This window comes from Pleurodeles waltl, chromosome 9, assembly GCF_031143425.1.
Source record: "Pleurodeles waltl isolate 20211129_DDA chromosome 9, aPleWal1.hap1.20221129, whole genome shotgun sequence".
Taxonomy (NCBI): Eukaryota; Metazoa; Chordata; class Amphibia; order Caudata; family Salamandridae; genus Pleurodeles; species Pleurodeles waltl.
In genome coordinates this window covers 611,572,967-611,594,944 of record NC_090448.1, presented here as the reverse complement: position 1 = coordinate 611,594,944, position 21,978 = coordinate 611,572,967, and the positions used below count along the sequence as shown (strand labels likewise).

The following is a 21,978-nucleotide window of genomic DNA, read 5'->3' as shown; positions in this document are numbered from 1 at the left end:
TGAGGAGAGATATATAAACTTCAACGTGGTTTCTTGTTTCATTTTCAGCTTAGATAATTACACCAGTGTATTTTTATAGTGAGTTACATTAGTTAGATGATTTTTCCAAATTATTTCTGTCTCTTGTTTTTTTGTCCGCAAGTGTTAACCCGCAGCCCTCACATGCAAGTCTAGATTCGTATTAGGGATAAGGATGGCCCAGCCCCAAAACTGATTGTTATTAATTGAGTTTGATGGTTTACTGATGTCACCGTCTTCTGCTTTGAAGTCTGATTTTGATGTGCATATTATAGTTTTGTTAATTTGTGTTATTCTCTTGGAGTGTTTAATCGTATTGATGTTCAGTAGGCATAATCTTTGTAGGCATTTTGATCAGCAAATAGTTTTCATGTATGTTTACAACTTAGTTTTGCGCACAAGTAATGATCTTGGCTTTTGTGACTGTAATAATACTTTGAAACTTTATTCAGTTCTGAGCCTTGTTTCCATGGTCAAATTGGTCATGATGTTAAAAACTGTTTAGGTTTCTCATGTCAATGATTTATATTAAATGAAACTGATTACCACCCTCCTCAATGAGTCCAAAGATCTAATCATCTCTAATGGAGGTGGGACGAGTTGTGGTGTCTCAGAGTGCGTGTGGTTTCTGAACTCAAGGCAGGAAGAAGACCTCTGTGCGTGCTCCAGCAGTTTTGGCAGCAGAGTTATGGTTTTGCCTCCTGAGGAGGAGAGTCAGATTTGACTCACATTGTGAATTGTTTTTGGTGAAGTGTAGGGGTAGATGAAATTCCAGCGTTGTGATACAGGTCTACGTTATGTGTTTTGAGTAGTGTTTTTGCTTGCAATATTTTTGGCTAAATTGTGGTGGAGTGTAATGTGTGATGTGAGTAGGGAGTTTGCATACTCCAAGTATGAGAGTAGGGAGTTTGCGTACTCCAGGTGAATGTTGCACTTTGTGCTCAAAATTACCCATGTGATTGTTGTTGTTTACGGGTCGTGCATGGCCTAAGACTCCAGAGTACTGCACAAGAATATGGGGACACTTGGTTAATTTATTGTCTGCAGTGAAGTGTTGGTCGATTGAGCGCTGTTGACAATACCAATAAACTCCTCGAGTGTGTGAGTTGTTGGTTGGTATTATCTGAAACCTGAGTGCACAGGGAGAATCCATATCAACCGGAGTAAGATTTGCGGGTCAAATCTTACTTGTGTATGTGTGAAAGCCATAGTCAGAAGTGTAGCCGTAGTGGCTTTCAAAGCATTTAGATTAGATTTGCATTTAGGGTGTATGTGTGAGAGGTGTGTGAAATGGCTCTGAAGTAAGTCACAGTTACAGAGTGAAGTGAGTGTGACATAATTTGGTCTGTGCTGGGATTGGTAGATTAGTGAGAAGAGCTGCACACAGATTGGTGGACAAGACTGCACTGCTATAGATTGAGGACAGCTTGTGAGGAGGATTGTGGGATTGAAAATACTTCCTGGATTTGTAGAATTTGTGTTTGTGAATGAAATTTGTGTAAAAATGAAGTTTTTCAAAGCTTTAAGGAGTGTGGTGGGAGGAGATGTTTTTATTCCAGCTATAGAGGGTCAGCCTTCTCCACCAAAGTGCACACCAGCATTCGAGGTAATGGCAGAAAGAGGATTTTCAGCATGTCTTTGGGTAAAATAGTGGTGCAAAATCAAAGAGAAGGAAGCTACCTTGTGAAAAAGCTGATTGCACCCTCCAATGGTGTATAGCAGGCTGAGGAAGCTGTAAAAATTATGCCAATGAGAGAAGTCCCGGGAGGGAATTTTGTTCATGTCCCATGGAACAGAAGTGACATATTGTCAATTACTAATGATTTCCTGAAGTTGAGGGAAAAACTAGTGGAATGGCGCCAACAAACAGAGAGGTTTGTTAAGCTTGCGAAATGTTTGTGGGAAAATGTGAACACTTTATTTGAAATTGTGGTTCCAGATGATTTGTAGGTTGAATGTAAGCAGAGTGTTGATTGTCCAACTCGCGAGCCATCAAGGGATACACTTACAGGTGCACCATCTGAAGAGGTGATGAAAAATTATTATAAGGTGATTGAATTTCTGAAATCTAGAATTTCCCCAAAAGATGTTGACCAGCAGAGAATTGACAGGACAGCTCAGGAGTCAAACAAGTCCATTCATGCTTATATGAGAGACGGTTACAAGCATTTAAACAATACAGTGCCACAGAGATTATTGAACCAAGAGATACGATTCATTTTGTGTTCTGATTTGTTCAAGGATTGAACCTGAAATTAGCAATATGATTCGGAATTATTTGATTCGTTGGCAGGTTAAACCGATTGATGAAGTACTGCATTATGCAAAATACTGTAGTGATAAAATTGAATCGAAGCAGAAGAGATTAAAGTAGAAAGCGATGCAAATTAAATCTGCCGAAGCAGCAGGTATGCAGGGATCACAAGGTAGAGTGAACACAGGAGGGATGAAGGGAGTACAACAGCAGAGCAATATGGTGCCTCAGTTTTAGAAGTAGAGGCTGTGAAGTTCGAGCAGGTCAATGTGGCTAATGTTCAAATGCTTGCTTGTCATGCATGTGGGAATGTCGGCACTGGAAACAGGAGTGTCCATATAAAAGTGTAAATAATTTGGTGCAAGGTGGTGGTGTTGCACAGATGGTCAATTTAAAAATCAAAGAGTTCAAAGGCCCTGAAATCAAAATATGAATGTTCCTACAGGCGCAGTACAAATGCAAGTTCCCCAACCACAAGTACAATTTCAACAACAGCAAATTCAGGCCCCACAGCAAATGCAGATTCCACAAGTTCTGATGGCACAGCAACAGGTAATGGTTCCTTGACAGAATGCAAACCAAAGAGCAAAAGCAAATGTAAATCAATTAATCACACAATACCCATTGATGGATTTCAGTGATGATGAAGTGTGTGGAGAATATATGAGTGAGAATTCAGAAGAGGAAGAATGTGTGTTGACTGCCTCACTGGAGGTAGGGCAGCGTGGTCCTTATGTGAGTTCAAATGTGATGGACGTTAATGTTTCATTTCTGGTTGACACTGAGGCAACCCGTTCCATTGTCATATCTGCAGAAGTCCCTAAAATACCCCTTTCTGGAAGGATAGTTCAGGAAGTAGGAGTAGCAAACCAGCATCTGGTTAATCCCTGTACGCAGTACATCCCAGTTAAGATAGGAACCTTTGAGAATTTGCACCAATTTGTAGTTTGTGATTCAAGTCCAGTGAGTCTGTTAGGAAGAGACTTGCTATGCAAATTAAAATGCTCCATCACTTGTACTCATGAAGGGATAGCGATTCAAACAAATAGTGATGATGAAACTTCCAGCCAAATTGATGAGACATACCCTCTCATTTCATTGTTTCCTGTTATGTCAGTTGGAGATTTGCCTGATGAATCACAAGACATGGTGATGTTGAGAGTTTGGGATCTTCCTGGAAAAGATATTGGACTCATACGGGGTATTGAGCCAGTCAAATTAACTATAAAGCCAAATGCAGTCTTTCCAATGATTACAGACTTTGTCGAGCAGGGAGTTATAAAAGAAGTGATAGGTAGCCCTTGTAATTCTCCTATTATGGGATTGTGAAAGCCAAGTGGAAAATACTGCGTAGTCCAGGTCAGGATTTGAGAAAGGTGAATAAAATTGTGGTTTCATGTTGTCCCCTGGTACCAAATACAGCAGTGTTTTTATTTCAAATTCCATGCAAAGCAGAGTGGTTCTCTGTTATTGATTTGGCCCAAGCCATTTTCTCAGTGCCTTTGCATGAGGAAAGTCAGTCCATTTAAATTAACAACCATGTGTATTTGTGGTGCCATACCCCATAGGGATTCTCAAAATCTCCCTCCATTTTTAATCAGATCCTAAAAAAGAACTTAGAGTCCTTAAATATGCCATTTCAGCCCACCTTGGTACAATACATTGATAATTTGATGGTTGCATCCAGTACACGTGAAGCCTGTCAACAACATACCATGGCATTGTTGAATCATTTGGGCGAAAACTGACATAAGGTTGCCCTACCGAATTACAGTATTGCCAGAAGGAAGTCAAGTATTTAGGTCACCAGATTGAGAAAGTTACAAGGAAAGTGCCCCGCGAGGGAGTTGCAGAATGTTTTTGGTCATGGGAGCTACTGACACCAATGAATACCACATTTTTCAGAAATGTCTAAATGTCTGCAAAAAGTAATGTGCAAAGAAGTTACTGACACAGTCCTGTTTGATGAAGAATGCATGAAAGCTGCATGAAAGCTGGGACACCCTCTACCTGTTTATGTCCCCGATCAATTGAGGTCCTTTTGACTCAAAGCAAAACCCAATATCTGACTAATGCCCATCTTACCTGTTATGAGTTATTAATTCTAGGTTCTCCCAATGTGTGTATCAGAAGATGCTCAGCTTTAAATCCTGCCACATTGTTGCCTGTTAATGTTGATGATCCAAATGATGTGAAAGAAATGGAACATGACTGCCTAGATGTCATTGAACTATGCACCAAACCTAGACCTGATATTCTGGATACTCCTTTAGAGGAGAATGATCCAGTTGTGTTTGCTGATGGCTTCAGTTTAAGAAACAATGAGGGAACTCTGAGAGCTGGTTATGCAGTCTGCACCGTCTCAGGAGTACTCAGGCAGAAATGGTGAAAGAATACACAGTTTATTAAATGCATTACAATAACCTGAGAAAATTGTGGTTGTAAAGTGCACTGCATATCAGAGATAAAATGATTATATTTTGTTGGGCAAAGACTATGCCGACCAAATTGCCAGATAGTGTATACTCCAGTGTGTACTCTTCAATGAAGAGTGGGGTGGTGGAAATGTCACCGGTGAGACAACTCAAAGTTTCTCAATGTCAGTGGTTGATACCTGGTATGAAATTAAGTTATTGCAGGAAGAGGTGACAGAGAAAGAACGCAGAAGTTGGAGTAGAGGAGGTTGTGAGAAAGATGATGTCTGGATTTCAATTGAGGGGTAAGTTGTGTTACCAGATTGTTTGTTGACCTCTCTGGCTAGATATTACCATGGTCAAATTCATCTTGGTGGAGATGCAGTGATTTGCACATTTAAACTGATATGGTACAACCCCAGATTTAGGTTAATTGCAGAAGTAGAATGTCACAAATGTGTTACATGCCAACAAAGAATGTTGGAAAATTCACTGTGGTCAATTTGAGTCATATAGGCAGATTGTGAGGTCTATTTAACAAAATGCAACTTGATTTTGTAATGGATTGAAGTGTGTGCTGTTAATTGTGTGTGTGTTTTCACATTGAATAGAGGCCTTCCAACATGCAGGAATTGCAGTCTTATTGTAGCTGTTAGAAATGGGGTCTTTGGTTGGCAGGCAGGTTACCTCCTGTCCAAGCAAGGACCCTCACTCTAGTCAGGGTAAAGGAGATTCACCCTCGGCTAACCCCCGCTCACCCCCTTGGTAGTTTGGCACGAGCAGGTAGGCTTAACTTCAGAATGCTGGGTGTAAAGTATTTGTACCAACACACACAGTAACTTAATGAAAACACTACAAAATGACAGAACACAGGTTTAGAAAAATAGAAAATATTTATCTAAACCATACAAGACCAAAATGACAACAATCCACAATACACAAGTCAAGTTATCAATCAAAAACCAAAAAAAGTCTTCATGTAATTTTAAACACAACGCTAATACTGTTAGTGTGAAAATGTACCTGGGTGCGTCAAAAATAACCCAGCATGGATGAGTGTGCGTCAAAAGGTGCTTTCGATGCGTCAATATCACTCACGAGCAAGACCGTGCGTCATTTCTCCTTCAGTCGAGTCGGCGTGCGTCGTTTCTTCTCTTTACAGGAGAGTAATGCGTCGATTTGAAAAGCACTCTTGGGTCCGGGCAGGCCTTGCGTTGTTTTTACATCCCCAGTGATGTTTGCATCGGAAATCCTGCTGCACTATGATCTGAAAACTCGCAGAATAGGTTGCGATCTTACCAGCCTACGTCAGCAATGCTGCACATCATCTCTCCAGCCATGTGTGTCAAACTTCCAGCCGCACTGCAGGCGAGCATTGATTTTCAGCCGCGAAGCCGGTGGCGCGTCGATTTTTCAGCCATGCCTCGGAGTTGCACCGATCTTTTCCCCGCACAGCAGTCTGTGCGTGGATTTCCCACTCTTGTCCTACCTGCTTCTCCTTCCAGGGTCCCAGGAACTGGATGGGCACCACTTGGCAGGGTAGGAGTCTCAGCAGAGGCTCCGGGTGCTGGCAGGGAGAAGTCTTTGCTGTCCTTGAGACTTCAACAATAAGAGACAAGCTCTAATTCAAGCCCTTGGAGAGTTCTTCACAAGTAGGAAGGCACACAAAGTCTAGTCTTTGTCCTCTTGCACAGGCAGAAGCAGCAACTGGAGGATAGCTCCACAAAGCACAGTCACAGACAGGGTAGCTCTTCTTCCTCAGCTCTTCAGCTCTTCTTCAGACAGAGGTTCCTCTTCATTTCCAGAAGTGTTCTAAAGTCTGTGATTTTGGGACCCCTTCCTATACCCATTTTGCCCTTTGAAGTAGGCTTACTTCAAAGAAAAGTCTCTCTTGTTTTTGAAATCCTACCTTGCCCAGGCCTGGTCCCAGACACACACCAGGGGGTTGGAGACTGCATTGTGTGAGGGCCGGCACAGCCCTTTCAGGTGTGAGTGACCACTCCTCCCCTACCTCCTAGCACAGATGGCTCATCAGGATATGCAGGCTACACCCCAGCTCCCTTTGTGTCACTGTCTAGAGAGGTGCAACCAGCCCAGCTGTCAATCTGGCCCAGACAGGGAATCCACAAACAGGCAGAGTCACAGAAATTGTTTAAGCAAGAAAATGCTCACTTTCTAAAAGTGGCATTTTCAAACATACAATCTTAAAATCAACTTTACAAAAAGATGTATTTTTAAATTGTGAGCTCAGAGACCCCAAACTCCACATGTCTATCCGCTCCCAAAGGGAATCTACACTTTAATCATATTTAAAGGTAGCCCCTATGTCAGCCTATGAGAGTGACAGGCCTTGCAACAGTGAAAAACAAATTTAGCAGTATTTCACTGTCAGGACGTATAAAACACATTACTATGGGGGTGATTCTGATTCCGGCGGGCGGCGGAGGCCGCCCGCCGGAATTCCGCCCCCATTATACCGCTCCGCGGTCAGAAGACCGCAGAGGGTATTATGAGTTTTTCCCTGGGCTGGCGGGCGGTCTCCAAAAGACCGCCCGCCAGCCCAGGGAAAAACTCCCTTCCCACGAGGATGCCGGCTCGTAATCGAGCTGGCGGAGTGGGAAGGTGCGACGGGTGCAGTGGCACCCGTCTCTTATTTCAGTGTCTGCAAGGCAGACACTGAAATACTTTGCGGGGCCCTCTTACGGGGGCCCCTGCCGTGCCCATGCCATTGGCATGGGCACGGCAGGGGCCCCCAGGGGCCCCGCGGCACCCCCTACCGCCATACTGTTCCTGGCGGGCGAACCGCCAGGAACAGGATGGCGGTAGGGGGTGTCAGAATCCCCCATGGGGGATTCTAAGGGCAGCGGTAAACCGGCGGGAGACCGCCGGTTTACCCTTTCTGACCGCGGCCAAAGCGCCGCGGTCAGAATGCCCTGCGGGGCACCGCCGGCCTGTCGGCGGTGCTCCCGCCGACCCTCGCCCCGGCGGTCAAAGACCGCCGGGGTTAGAATCAGGGCCTATATGTCCTACCTTAACCATACACTGCACCCTTCCCTTGGGGCTACCTAGGGCCTACCTTAGGGGTGTTTTACTTTTAAGAAAAGGGAAGGTACACTTGCCAAGTCGAATTTACTGTTTAAAACTGCACACGCAGACACTTCAGTGGCAGGCCTGAGCCATGTTTACAGAGCTACTAATGTGGGTGGCACAACCAGTGCTGCAGGCCCACTAGTAGCATTTGATTTACAGGCCCTGGGCACCTCTAGTGCACTGTCCTAGTAAATCAAATATCCCAATCATGAATGAACCAATTACAAACATATTTTGTATAGCAGCACTTGCACTTTAGCACTGGTTAGCAGTGTTAAAGTGCCCAGAGAAACAAAAACAGCAAAAACAGAGCCCAGCACACATCAGCAGCCTGGGAAACAGAGGCAAAAAGTTAAGGGAGGCCATGCCAAGGATGAAAAGTCTAACAGTAGCCAAACTGCTGCTCAGGGAACTGATACCTAGGTTCGGCTTCCCAACTTCGGAATCAGATAGAGGAACTTCTTTCAATAACAAGATCATAAAGTTGTTGTTTGCAGCACTGAACATTGAGTAAAAAGTGCACTGCAGTTACAGACCAGAGACTTATGGATTAGTGGAGCAAATAAATGGAACACTGAAAGATCAATTGGCAAAGGTTTGTGCCTCTACAATATTAAAATGGCCTAATGTATTACCACTTGTCCTGATGAGCATGCATAGTACCCCTGACAGGAGGACAGGATTGTTGCTGCATGAAGTCCTTGTGGGGCATACAATAAGGTTACCAGCAGTACCTGCCAATGAACTTGTGAGCATAACAGATGACTAAGTGATGGATTATTGCAAAAGTCTAGGTGATGTGGGTCGCTCTTTACCTCATCAGGTTGAAGCAGCAACACTTCAAATGGCTCAAGAACAGTGTCACAGCTTGAAGGCTGGTGAATGGGTGCTTTTAAAGAAACGTGAGGAAGACTTGTCAATAGCCAAGATGGAAATTACCCTATCAAGACATCTTAGTGACAACAACAGCTGTGAAGTGTGCAGGTCCTCCGAACTGGATTCAGGCAAGTCATACACGCAAAGTTTCCTGTGCGCTTGAATACACAGGGTCTGATCCACTAAGAGTGAATGCAGATGAAAAAGGGGTTCAGATTAACTAAGCTGTGAGGACTGAACAAGTGGCTGAAGCAGAACTTGTGCAGGATGGCAAACATACAAGCGTTCCAAATGCAGATAAAGATACAGGAGAGCAAAGTCAAAGCCAAATGAGTCCTGCCAACACGGCAAACGTTGTGAATCCAGTTGCATCCAAAAAGTGAGCTATAAAAGGAGATCAATGGTCTGCATTCACACCTGTCCTGGTGGCTGATAAACTCACAGCTATAATAGAAGCAGTTGAAGAATCTTAGCAAAGTGAAGGTGAAATTTGTGCTGTGAGGAGAACAAAAAGGAAAAGAGTACTAAGCTGCAAATACTCTTCACCTGAATGGATCTATATTGTTGCAAATGAATGGGTAAATGAGTTTATGGCCTTTTGTTTTGGACATGAAAATTTGAAATCACATTTGAACTGACTTTTGAAATAACCTTGCCAATTGAACAACAGAGACACTGTACACTGGAAGTGACAATAGGTGATCATCAGACTGTGATTGATAAACGACAAACCATTTTAAACTATTTGTTAGAGCACTAGGTTGAAACTTGATGACCTTTCTAGAAGATCAAGAACTATTGTAAATAAATGCAAGAAGACTTTTTGAAAAAACACTTAGATTTAGATTTGTGCTTGCTTTAGACCTGAGAGCCTTGGGGCGGTGACCCCCGGCTTTTGCATGCCTCCCTTCACTTTTTGAACCTGTTTTTGCTGGTTTTAGGACTCTGCGCACTTTACCACTGCTAACCAGTGCTAAAGTTCATATGGTCTCTCCCTTAAAACAAGGTGACAATGGCTCATACCCAATTGGCATAATTAATTTACATCTAAGTCCCAAGGAAAGTGCACTGCATGTGCCCATGGCCTGTAAATTAAATGCTAGTAGTGGGCCTGTAGCGCTGATTGTGCCACCCACTTAAGTAGCCCCTTAACCATGACTCAGGTCTGCCATTGCAATGCCTGTGTGTACGATTTGACTGCCACTTCGACTTGGCATTTAAAAGTACTTGCCAAGCCTGAAACTCCCCTTTTTCTACACATAAGACACCCCTGGATATCCCACAGGGCAGGGTGCTATGTGGGCAAAAGGCAGGACATATACCTCAGTGTTTTATATGTCCTGTAGTGGAAAACTCCTAAATTTGTTTTCCACTGCTGTGAGGCCTGCTCCATTCATAGGCTAACCTTAGGGCTACCCTAATGTACTGCTTGAGTGGTAGGTTCTGATCAGAAAGGGGTAGACAGGTCATATTTAGTATGGTCAAAATGGTATGACAAAATCCTGCTGACTGGTGAGGCTGGAGTTTATATTATTATTTTAGAAACACCACTTTTAGAAAATGAACATTTCTCTGCATTTAAAATCCTTCTGTGCCTTACCGCCTGTCTCCAGTCTACATCTTGGCTAGGCTGGTTGACAGCTCTCTTGTGCATTTCACCCAGACAACCACAACCACAGGATGCTCAGTCACATCTGCACACATCTGCATACTGAATGGGTCTTCCTGGGCTGGAAGGGTGGAGGGCCTGACACTTCAAAGGATAGTGGCCTGTCCTCACACAATGGAATGCTGAACTGTGAGAAAGTAGCCTCTTTCTAGCCTTGTTACCCCCACTTTTGGATTGTTTGTGAGTATATGTCAGGGTGTTTTCACTGTCTCACTGGGATCCTGCTAGCCAGGGCCCAGTGCTCATAGTGAAAACCCTATGTTGTCAGTATGTTTGTTATGTGTCACAGGGACCCTGCTAGCCAGGACCCCAGTGCTCATAAGTTTGTGGCCTATATGAATGTGTTCCCTGTGTGATGCCTAACTGTCTCACTGAGGCTCTGCTAACCAGTACCTCAGTGGTTATGCTCTCTCTGCTTTCCAAATTTGTCACTAACAGGCTAGTGGCTAAATTTACCAATTCACATTGGCATACTGGTACACCCATATAATTCCCTAGTATATGGTACTGAGGTACCCAGGGTATTGGGGTTCCAGGAGATCCCTATGGGCTGCAGCATTTCTTTTGCCACCCATAGGGAGCTCTGACAATTCTTACACAGGCCTGCCAGTGCAGCCTGAGTGAAATAACGTCCACGTTATTTCACAGCCATTTACCACTGCACTTAAGTAACTTATAAGTCACCTATATGACTAACCTTCACCTGATGAAGGTTGGGTGCAAAGTTACTTAGGGGGTCATTCTGACCCCCGCCGGCGGCGGATGCCGCCGGCCTGACGGGAACCGCCAGAAGACAGTACCGCGGTCAAAAGACCGCAGCGGTCATTCTGAGTTTCCCGCTGGGCTGGCGGGCGAGCGCCAGAAGGCCGCCCGCCCGCACAGCGGGAAACCCCCTTCCACGAGGATGCCGGCTCCGAATGGAGCCGGCGGAGTGGAAGGGGTGCGACGGGTGCAGTTTCACCCGTCGCGATTTTCAGTGTCTGCCACGCAGACACTGAAAATCTATCTGGGGCCCTGTTAGGGGGCCCCACGACACCCGTTCCCGCCAGCCAGGTTCTGGCGGTGAAAACCGCCAGGACCAGGCTGGCGGGAAGGGGGACGGAATCCCCATGGCGGCGCTGCTTGCAGCGCCGCCGTGGAGGATTCCCTGGGGCAGCGGGAAGCCGGCGGGAAACCGCCGGCTTCCCTTTTCTGACAGCGGCTTTACCGCCGCGGTCAGAATGCCCCCGGAAGCACCACCAGCCTGTTGGCGGTGCTTCCGCGGTCGTTAGCCCTGGCGGTCCATGACCGCCAGGGTCAGAATGACCCCCTTAGTGTGTGGGCACCCTGGCACTAGCCTCTGGAAATGCTTTGATGGGCACAGATGGAGCCCATCTCTGCATAAGCCAGTCTACACCGGTTCAGGGATCCCCCAGCCCTGCTCTGGCGGGAAACTGGACAAAGGAAAGGGGAGTGACCACTCCCCTGGCCTGCACCTCCCAGGGGAGGTGCCCAGAGCTCTTCCAGTGTGTCCCAGACCTCTGCCATCTTGGAAACAGAGGTGTCTGTGGCACACTGGACTGCTCTGAGTGGCCAGTGCCAGCAGGTGACGTCAGAGGCTCCTTCTGATAGGCTCTTACCTCTTTTGGTAGCCAATCCTCCTTCCTAAGTAGCCAAACCTCCTTTTCTGGCTATTTAGGGTCTCTGCTTTGGGGATCTCACCAGATAACGAATGCAAGAGCTCATCAGAGATCCTCTGCATTTCCCTCTTCACCTTCTGCCAAAGGATCGACCGCTGACTGCTCAGGATGCCTGCAAAACCGCAACAAAGTAGCAAGACGACTACTAGCAACCTTGTATCGCTTCATCCTGTCGGCTTTCTGGACTGTTTCCAGGTGGTGCATGCTCTGGGGGTAGCCTGCCTCCTCTCTGCACCAGGAGCTCTGAAGAAATCTCCTGTGGGTCGACAGAATCTTCCCCCTGCAACCGCAGGCAACAAAAGACTGCATCACCAGTCCTCTGGGTCCCCTCTCAGCAGGACGAGCATGGTCCCTGGAACTCAGCAACTTGGTCCAAGTGACTCCCACAGTCCAGTGACTCTTCAGTCCAAGTTTGGTGGAGGTAAGTCTTTGCCTCCCCACACTAGACTGCATTGCTGGGTACTGCGTGATTTGAAGCTACTCAGGCTCCTGTGCACTCTTCCAGGATTTCCTTCATGCACAGCCAAGCCTTGGTCCCCGACACTCTAACCTGCAGTGCACAACCTTCTGAGTTGTCCTCCGGCGTCGTGGGACTCCCTTTTGTGACTTCGGGTGGACTCCGGTTCACTTTTCTTCTAAGTGCCTGTTCAGGTACTTCAGCGGGTGCTGCCTGCTTCTGTGAGTGCTCGCTGACTTGCTGGGCACCCCCGCTGTGTCCTCATCCAAGTGGCAACATCCTGGTCCCTCCTGGGCCACAGCAGCATCCAAAAACCATAACTGCAACCCTTGCAGCTAGCAATGCTTGTTTGAGGTCTTTCTGCGTGGAACACCTCTGCAAGCGTCTTCATGACGTGGGACATCCATCCTCCAAAGGGGAAGTTGCTAGTCCTCTTCTTTCTTGCAGAACTCCAAGCTTCTTCCAACCGGTGGCAGCTTCCTTGCACCCTCAGCTGGCATTTCCTGGGCTCCTGCCCACTCTCGACACTGTTGCGACTATTGGACTTGGTCCCCTTGTCTTACAGGTACTCAGGTCTGGAAATCCACTGTTGTTGCATTGCTGGTGTTTGTTCTTCCTGCAGAATCCACCTATCACAACTTCTGTGCTCTTTGGGGGTAGTAGGTGCACTTTACACCTACCTTTCAGAGTCTTGGGGTGGGCTATTTTTCTAACCCTCACTGTTTTCTTACAGTCCCAGTGACCCTATACAAGCTCACATAGGTTTGGGGTCCGTTCGTGGTTCGCATTCCACTTTTGGAGTATTATGGTTTGTGTTGCCCCTATACCTATGTGCTCCTATTGCAATCTACTGTAATTTTACATTGCTTGCATTACTTCCTTTTGCTATTATCTGCATAATATTGGTTTGTGTTCATATATCTTGTGTATGTAACTTATCCTCATACTGAGGGTACTCACTGAGATACTTTTGGCATATTGTCATAAAAATAAAGTACCTTTATTTTTAGTACTTCTGTGTATTGTGTTTTCTTATGATATTGTGCATATGACACCAGTGGAATAGTAGGAGCTTTACATGTCTCCTAGTTCAGCCTAAGCTGCTTTGCCATAGATACCTTCTATCAGCCTACGCTGCTAGAAACACCTCTTCTACACTAATAAGGGATAACTGGACCTGGCACAAGGTGTAAGTACCTCTGGTACCCACTACAAGCCAGGCCAGCCTCCTATATGAACCCCCTACTGGGACCCTGGCATACAGGGTTGTACTGAAAGGGGATCTTGTGCACTTCAAAACCACTCTTTGAAGTTTCCCTCACTTCAAAGGCACTTTTGGGTATATAAACTGGGTCCCTGACCCTACCAACTTAGACACTTCCTGAGACAGACACTCTGAACCAGATCCTGCAACCTGCAAGGAGGAGCTGCCTGGCTGCCCAAAGGACTCACCTGGACTGCTTTGCTGGGAAGGACTGCTGCCTCGCTGTTACCCTGCTGCCTTGCTGGCCTCTGGCTCTGCTGAGAAGTGCTCTCCAAGGGCTTGGATTGAGCTTGCCTCTTGTTTCCTGAAGTCTCAGGGCCAAAAAGAATTCACCTCTGCAAAGGAACTCCTTGTGCTGCGAAAATCGACATACAGCCTGCCTTGCGGTGACAGAATCACTGCATCGCCGGCCCGGAATGACGCAGCCCGGCTCCCCGAGAGAAGAACGATGCAGCACCAGTGTTGTGACCGGACCTTTGACGCACAGCCCACTGTATCGACGCATTGCCAAGCCGGGATAACACAGCCCGACTTCCTGCGGGAGGAATCGACGGAGAGCCTGCCGTGCAACAGAAACTCTGATGCATCGCCACCCAGATTGATGCAGAACCTGTGACTGCATCCTAGATGCCCGGTATTTCCACGCATTGTCCCTGGGTGCCAAAAGAACCAGCATCACAAAGAGGATTTAAGCCTGCATGCTGGAATTCGACTCAACGTCCTTGCTGCGTGGAAAGAATCGACGCATCGTCTGTGTGAGCCCAGAAATCACATGCACACCCTTCATTTTCCACACTTCTCCTCCTCTACGGTCTCCGTGCATGTAATCTTGGCGCATACCAGGTACTTTGTGCTTGCAAGAGACAATTGTTGCTTTTAAGAATTTAAGACTCTTATTATTATCAAAGTGATATTTCGAATTGTGATTATCAAATCTTGATCATTTTGACCTCATATTTTTCTAAAACTGTGTGGTGTATTTTTGTGGTTTTCTCACTGGTTTATTGCATGATTTATTGCACAAATACTTTACACATTGCCTTTTAAGTTAAGCCTGACTATTCAGTGCCAAGCTACCAGAGGGTCAGCACAGGATCATTTGGATTGTGTGTGACTTACCCTGACTAGGATTGTGGTCCCTACTTGGTCAAGGGTGTATACCTCTGCCAACTAGAGACCCTATTTCTAACAATCAGCATTTGAGCAGCATCGCAAAGGCTAAGAACATGGATATCGTAGGAGGATACTTTGAACCTACATTCACTTTCAGTACAGCATGAACAACCGAACATGCATACTCATGCAAGTAGAGAAAAAGTTCATTAATCAGGTTGATGACAGGAGAAAATCAATTAAGGAAAAGTTACAAAACAGAAATCAGCTCACAACATACCTGATACATAAGGACACCCAGCTTTAGACTGGAAACATGTAGGAAAACTTTGTACATATAGACCGCAATCAAAATAAGTTTGTAGGGACTAGTGAATCGGGCATCTGTTTTTGTTTGAGAATGTATGGGATTTTATGTTATATGGACAAGACGCCACTATGCCTGGTGTATATTATATCTGAGGGAAGAGCACTTATTACAGGTTACCAAAAGGTTGGTATGGCACATGCTATTTAGGGATGTTTTTTCCCGAAAATGTGTCAAGTACACAATTTTGATAATATAGCAGGGAATGAGAGACCAGAAATGAGGATTAAAAGAGAAGTAAGTACTTTAGAAGTTATTGGAGAGCTTTTATTCCAGCAGTAGGTGCGATTCTAAATTACATTAAGACAAGGAAGTTATCAACCATTGTAGACAAGATGTCGACTGATTTTGCAGGTTCAAAGCTCCTTTCCGACATGGAAGTGGTTGCGGTAAGATCAGTGGTTTTGCAGAATTGCCTTGCTTTAGACATTCTTTTAGCAAAGGAAGGCAGAGTCCGTCAAGTTTTAAAGACACAATATTGATGAGCTTAAATACCTGACAACAGTAGAAAAATAAGAAGATACATTTCTAACCTGATGAGTTTGAAAAAATACATAAATGATATGAAGCAAACAAATATTTGGGAGATAATAGGTGAATGATTCTCTAGAGAAGGATCTTAGGTTGGAGTTTTAAGAAATGGATTTGTGAGAATGGCCCCTAAACCTTTACTGATTGTGACAGTGTGCAAAAATGTGTGCACTTGGATTTTACAAGGTTTACAAATTCTGGAAAATGCAAAGAGCAAAGAATAAACAGAGGAGGGAAGAAATTGAAATGAGGAATATGAGAAACAGATATTACAAGACTATGAAGAGAATTGAAAATGTCCGCAAACCTAGACCTGTGCATTATCATACTACAAGGCTTTGAGTTGTCTCATTGTAAACGAGAGTGTCATTTTTTGATGGCATAAACTACCATCAGAAGAGAGACTGATAGAGATCAAAGTTTACTAACAAGTTTCATTTTAAGAGTAACAGAGAAATTAACACGAAATGTAAAAAAGTGCACGTTCAAATTATGGCAGACATTGTGACCTCCATTTCTTTTTGACATTGTGTTTGCCATAAAAAACAATGTGCATTGATTTTCAAGTTAACTACTGATATGATTTAATATTAAAAGACTGATTTTTAGGGGAATTATAGAAGTGAAGTACATTACGAATGTGAAATGAACATGAATGAATCATCCTTATATTGATATAAATTAGTTTATCAACATGAGATAGATGCCTGCAGAAAAATAAATGAACGTTTAAACTGTTTTCTAATATTACACATGAATAAAAATTGCATAAGCTGTGGTCAAATCTTTTAATCTGTGGGCTGGATAAAACATTGGTCCATTTTCTGGCCTACCTGCATATAGATAAGAAGGCCAGGGTTAGATTTAACAAGAACAGTGAGGTTGCAAATGATATAGAGGTCTACTTGGTATGAGGCAAGGATTTGTTCTTGATCCGCTTTCATTTATTTTATATATAAAAATCTTTATCCTTTAAAAAAATATGTAACCCCTGACGTTCTAACTATTATTGATTCCATGTTGCCTTTGTTGCTATTTGCAGATGATGCTGTTTTGATGGCTCGTACCACCAGAGCACTCCTCCTTCTAGTTAATGGATTTGTTGATTTCATGGGAGATCTAGGCCTATTAACTAATTTTAACAAGTCCTATATTATGGCTTTAAAAAACAACATCTGCCTACTATGATAATTGGCTCTTACAATTTGAAACTCACTAGCACTTTCCCTTATTTAGGGGTGTTATTTGCAAACATGGGTTAGCTGGGCATCGCATAGCGAAGGCAACTACCTCTCAGTTCAGTTTATCTCAACCCTGGGGCAGAGGCGCTCATCCCTCTTTTAGAAATAGACAACATGGAATGCTTAGCATCTGTGACTTTTGGAATGTGCCGCAATTCAACTTGAGGAGAATAGGTTTTATAGGAGGATTGTGGCTGCTCCCATTTCCTCTCTAATGTAATCCGCCATAGAGAATTGGGCCTTCCTTTTGTGGAGGATTATATTGCCCCTCATCTCATCTGCCTTGGTATGGCTTGCAGTTTGGAAGAATAAAGACAGGTCTTACAAGGGATATCATAAAGGATTGCCTCAGTTGTGATAAAGGTATGGAGATTCCCTGGTTATCTTATGTGGCGTCATGTTTGCACAAGTCGGGCTTTTATGATGTTTTTAAGAACCCCCAGACTGCCTCTTATGTCAACAAAAGACAATTATTCCTGGAACTATATAATCTGAGGGATACTGAGCGGCTGACCTCAGAGAGGGAAAAAGCCCTGTGTTGCCACATACATTGTCTCCCTTATGTTGAATCAAACAGCAGGGTACATGAAAAGACCGATGGGACATTGGGAGTGGAGCAGTTACACTTTAGGGCAGAGATGATTAATTATTTGTTAAGCTTCCCTCTGGGTTATAACTCCAGTCTTGATAGTACACCTTGCCCATGTGCTGGGAGGTCTGGGTAAATAATGTTGCACTTTATGTTTTTCTGTACATTTAATTCTATGTACTCTAAGCTTTTATTGATACCCCTTGTTAAGTGACTTGAGATTAATAATTGAGGGTAGCTTTTAAAACTCTTGTTGAGATGGCTGATGATGAGGTAATTGCTCATGGTGGAGTTGTAGGAAAGTACACCTTTTTTCCCTGGTCACCCCCAAGCTTTTTGAACAGATACCCGTGGTTATTGACTCTTGGCTGTGCCCTTGGCACTGCTTACTAGTCCCAGGGCCAGTACTCTGTACAAAGTGGATATGCAAATTAGGCTAATTATAATTGGCAGTATCAACCTATCTACAAGTCCCTAGTATATGGTAGGGAATGTAGGTTTAGGGACCCTGGCATAGCCAGTGCCCCCATAAGTGCACTGCTGAGGTGCCCGGTGGTATTTTAAAAGCAGGCCTGCTTTGCTGGCTTCTTTTAAACTAAAGCTATGTGCAAATTTGACTTTGGAATGAAAAATACTTCCAAAGTCTTAAACAACCTTATTTTTACATATAAGTCACCCCTAAGGTGTGCTCTAAGTGACCTTAGGGTTGGGTGACGTATAACTATACGCAGGGACCTTATAAAATTGTTTTATAAGCCCTGGTGAGGTAAAATAGCCACATTTGTTTTCCCCGCACTGTAGTGAATGGTCTCCATAGGCTAAAATGGGAAGACTTTATTTTAATTAACAAAGTCCCCATAAGAGCAAGATATCTTGACTTTGGCCTCAAATTGGTTGTTATAATAAATCCCACAAATTGCCGTTTTGTGGGATTTAAGATAACTAGTTCAGGTAAAGAGTTTTAAAACTCTACCTGAAAGCTGCCAACTTCAGCTCTGTAGTACCTTCTCTGATTGTCCAGCCTCTGGCAGCCTTGCCAGGCTGCCTTGATGAAGTGTGACGTGGCCTGGTCTGAACACAAAAGATGTGCCAGAGGAAGGCGATCTGCCTCTGCAGATGGTGAAACAGGATGGGGGAGAGCAGCCAAGCTGGTGTTCAAAGGAGTGAAAGACATTTGGAGCAGCTCAGGACCTCCTCCACTCACTGCAACCACAGACAATTAGGTGCCCTCTGGATTAGATTAGAAGAGGGCGGGAGAGGGGTGTGTTTAGGATATTTAGCCACACCAGTGGATGGGCTCAGCTAGATCTAACCTCCAAAAATCAGTTTCAGCCATGTTGGATGTTTGAAGAATGTTGCTCCCTGGCATTGATTTTTGCCACACTTCCCAGGGAGTGGTCATTAAAGGGGGAAGTGGCCTCCCTGTGATTAGACACACCTCAGATCCCTACAAGGACTATAAGGAAGAATTTCAGAAGAAGAAGGACTTTGCGCCTGCTGAACCCCTAACCTGCACCTGGAAACTGCATTCTGAAGGATTGCACCATCTACACACTTGGGCTTCACCACTAAAATGACTTTGCCTGGCTTCAACTGGTCCCCTACATCAAATCCTGAAGAAACTGACCAGCTTACCACTGTCCAGTTGTCATTTTGATGTTTGAGCCAGGTGCATTCTGGGAGTTGGAGTCCTAACCCTCAAGGAGCACCTCAGAGCTTCTGGAACCTTGGGGTGAGTTGTGGACTCCTAAAGGACCTTCAAAGTACTTCTGGAAGAAGATCCAGAAGTTTGGAGAACTTTTGGAAAAAAAGCTCCATAAGGGACTGACCCGCCGTCGAGAGTCAAGCCGGCTCATGTTGACCGTTGCCCAGCCTGACTTGCAGGTTTGTCCCTCCGAAAAGCTCCACACTTCCAGGATTTCACCGGGGGTTCCTGGGAAGACAATCCGACGATGTTGACTCGAAATCGCCTCGCAGTGGAGGGTTGTCGGACATTGAAGGGAAAAAGCTCTGAAGGTAAAAAGCTGATCGGGACTTCCTGCGCAGCATATCCAAGGAGGGCTCCAGGAAAGAATCGTCTAAGTCCGAACGTAGAAATTTTCATTTAGTGTAGGAGACTGTTCTGGTGTGTGGTGGGTACCTATGGTACTTACACCTTACACCAGATCCAGGTATCCCTTGTTAGTGTAGTGTAGTCAGTGTCTAGAAGCCAGGCTCTCTAGAGGTTGCCATTGATGAGCAGCCAAGGCTTATCTAGGAGACATGCAAAACTCATGCAGTACCACGGTAGTCACACGTAGTACTTACACACCTGAAAGAAAACACTCAGGCCCTCATTCTGACCCTGGCGGTTTGAAACCGCCAGGGCAGAGGGCAGAGGAAGCACCGCCAACAGGCTGGGGGTGCTTCCTGGCCAATTCTGACCGCGGCGGTAAAGCCGCAGTCAGAAAAGGGGAACCAGCGGTTTCCCGCCAGTTTTCTCCTGGCCAAAGGAATCCTCCATGGCGGCGCTGCAAGCAGCACCGCCATGGGGATTCCGACCCCCTTCCCGCCAGCCTGTTCCTGGCGGTTTACACCGCCAGGAAGAGGCTGGCGGGAACGGGTGTCGTGGGGCACCTGGGGGCCCCTGCACTGCCCATGCCACCGGCATGGGCAGTGCAGGGGCCCCCTAACAGGGCCCCATAAAGATTTTCAGTGTCTGCTTGGCAGACACTGAAAATCGCGACGGGTGCCACTGCACCCGTCGCACCGCAGCAAATCCGCCGGCTCCATTCGGAGCCGGCTTCATCTTTGCTGGGGCTTTCCCGCTGGGCCGGCGGGCGATCTTTTGCAAATCGCCCGCCGGCCCAGCGGGAAAGTCGGAATGTCCCCCACGGTCATCTGACCGCGGGGCGGTGTTTGGGCGGTTTCCGCCCGGCGGGCGGTGCCCGCCGCCCGCGGGGGTCGGAATGACCCCCTCAGTGTTACAAAAATAAAGGTACTTTATTTTGGTGACACAATTACCAAAAATACCAAAGAGGCTATACTCCCTTAAGAGGTAAGTAATACACAAATTATATAAACTAGAATGCAGAAATATGCATACAAATTGTTAGATAACAGTGCAATTAGTGAAAATCACAATAGCTAGAAATAGCTCTAGGGGGAGCACAAACCATATACTAAAAAAGTAGAATGCGAAAGTCAGTCCCCCACCTAGATAAGTGGAGTGTGTAGAGGGGAGCTGGGAGTACTAGGAAAGCCCAAAGGTAAGTACCACAACCCACACCAGGGACCAAGAAAGCAGGAGTAAGTCACCGTTAATTCCCCAGAAGACCCACTTGGAAGAAAAGAAGACTAATGCAAAGCCCAGAAGACACTGCAAGACACCAACAGTGGATTCCTTGTCCAGGGGACCTGTGGAAGAAGGGGACCAAGTCCAAGAAGCACAGCAGAGTCCAGGAAGGGCAGGAGCCCCTACCCACCAGACTGAAGGTGCGAGAGGTGAGTTGCCGGTCAAGAAGGAGAGTTAGCACTGCATCCAAGAAGACGAAGTTGAGTTCCTGCAGGGTGCAGGTGATGTCCCACACTGGAAGGAGGATTTCAGTCCAGTTTGCGTCTTCGGGTTGCACCAACAAGTCTTGGCACAGGCAGAACTCGCAGTTAGCGGAAAGTGGGGCTGCCCGCGACCAGGAAGCACCAGGTGGACTCGACCTAGGAAGGGGAATCAGAGGGGGCCCTCAGCAACACAGAGAGCCCACAGAAGCTCAGGCAGCACCCACAGGAATCCCTCAGGACATGGACATGAAAATTGAAGAAGGAGCCCACGCAGCACTAGGAAAAGGGATCCCATGCCGCTGGAGAACCACTCAGGCAGCTGTGCGGCACAGGATGGAGTGCTAGGGGCTCAAGCTTCAAGATGCCTGAAGATCCCTTGGAAAAGATGCCAACAGGCCTTGACAGCTGCAAAGGATGCAGTGCATGGGGGTACTGTCCTGCGTGGGCAGACAAGGGCTTACCTCCACCCAAGTTGGACAGCTGGAAGAGAGGACCGCCGGGACCACTTGAGTCCACCACCCATGTTGCAGGATCCAGGCTGCTCAGCAGGAGAGGGGATCCATGCAGCCGGTCGTCATTGCACTTGGTGCCTACAGATGCAGGCAAGTGTCTCCTTCACTCCAAGGGAGATTCCTTCTTTTTCTGGTGCAGGCTGAAGACGGGCTATCCTCAGAGGATGCACAACCGGGGAAATGTTGCAGTTGCTGGAAGGAGCCTTGAATACAATGTTGCAGGAGGTGTCTTGCTTTTTTGTTGCAGCTTGCCGGGTCCTGAAGCGTCCAGATGCACTTTCTTCAGCCAGAAGTCGAAATGGAGGTTGCAGAGAAATCCTGCTGGAGTCTTGCAAACCGAATCTGAGGAGCCACCCAGGAGAGAGAC

The 21,978-nt window shown here is 45.8% G+C and overlaps 1 protein-coding gene across 6 annotated transcripts in view; it reads right to left on the bottom strand.

Annotated features, from left to right (window-relative positions):
• Positions 1 to 21,978, bottom strand: part of LOC138259714 (leucine-rich repeat and fibronectin type III domain-containing protein 1-like protein) — a 3,031,897-nt gene that overhangs the window by 983,111 nt on the left and 2,026,808 nt on the right. The window lies entirely within an intron of this gene.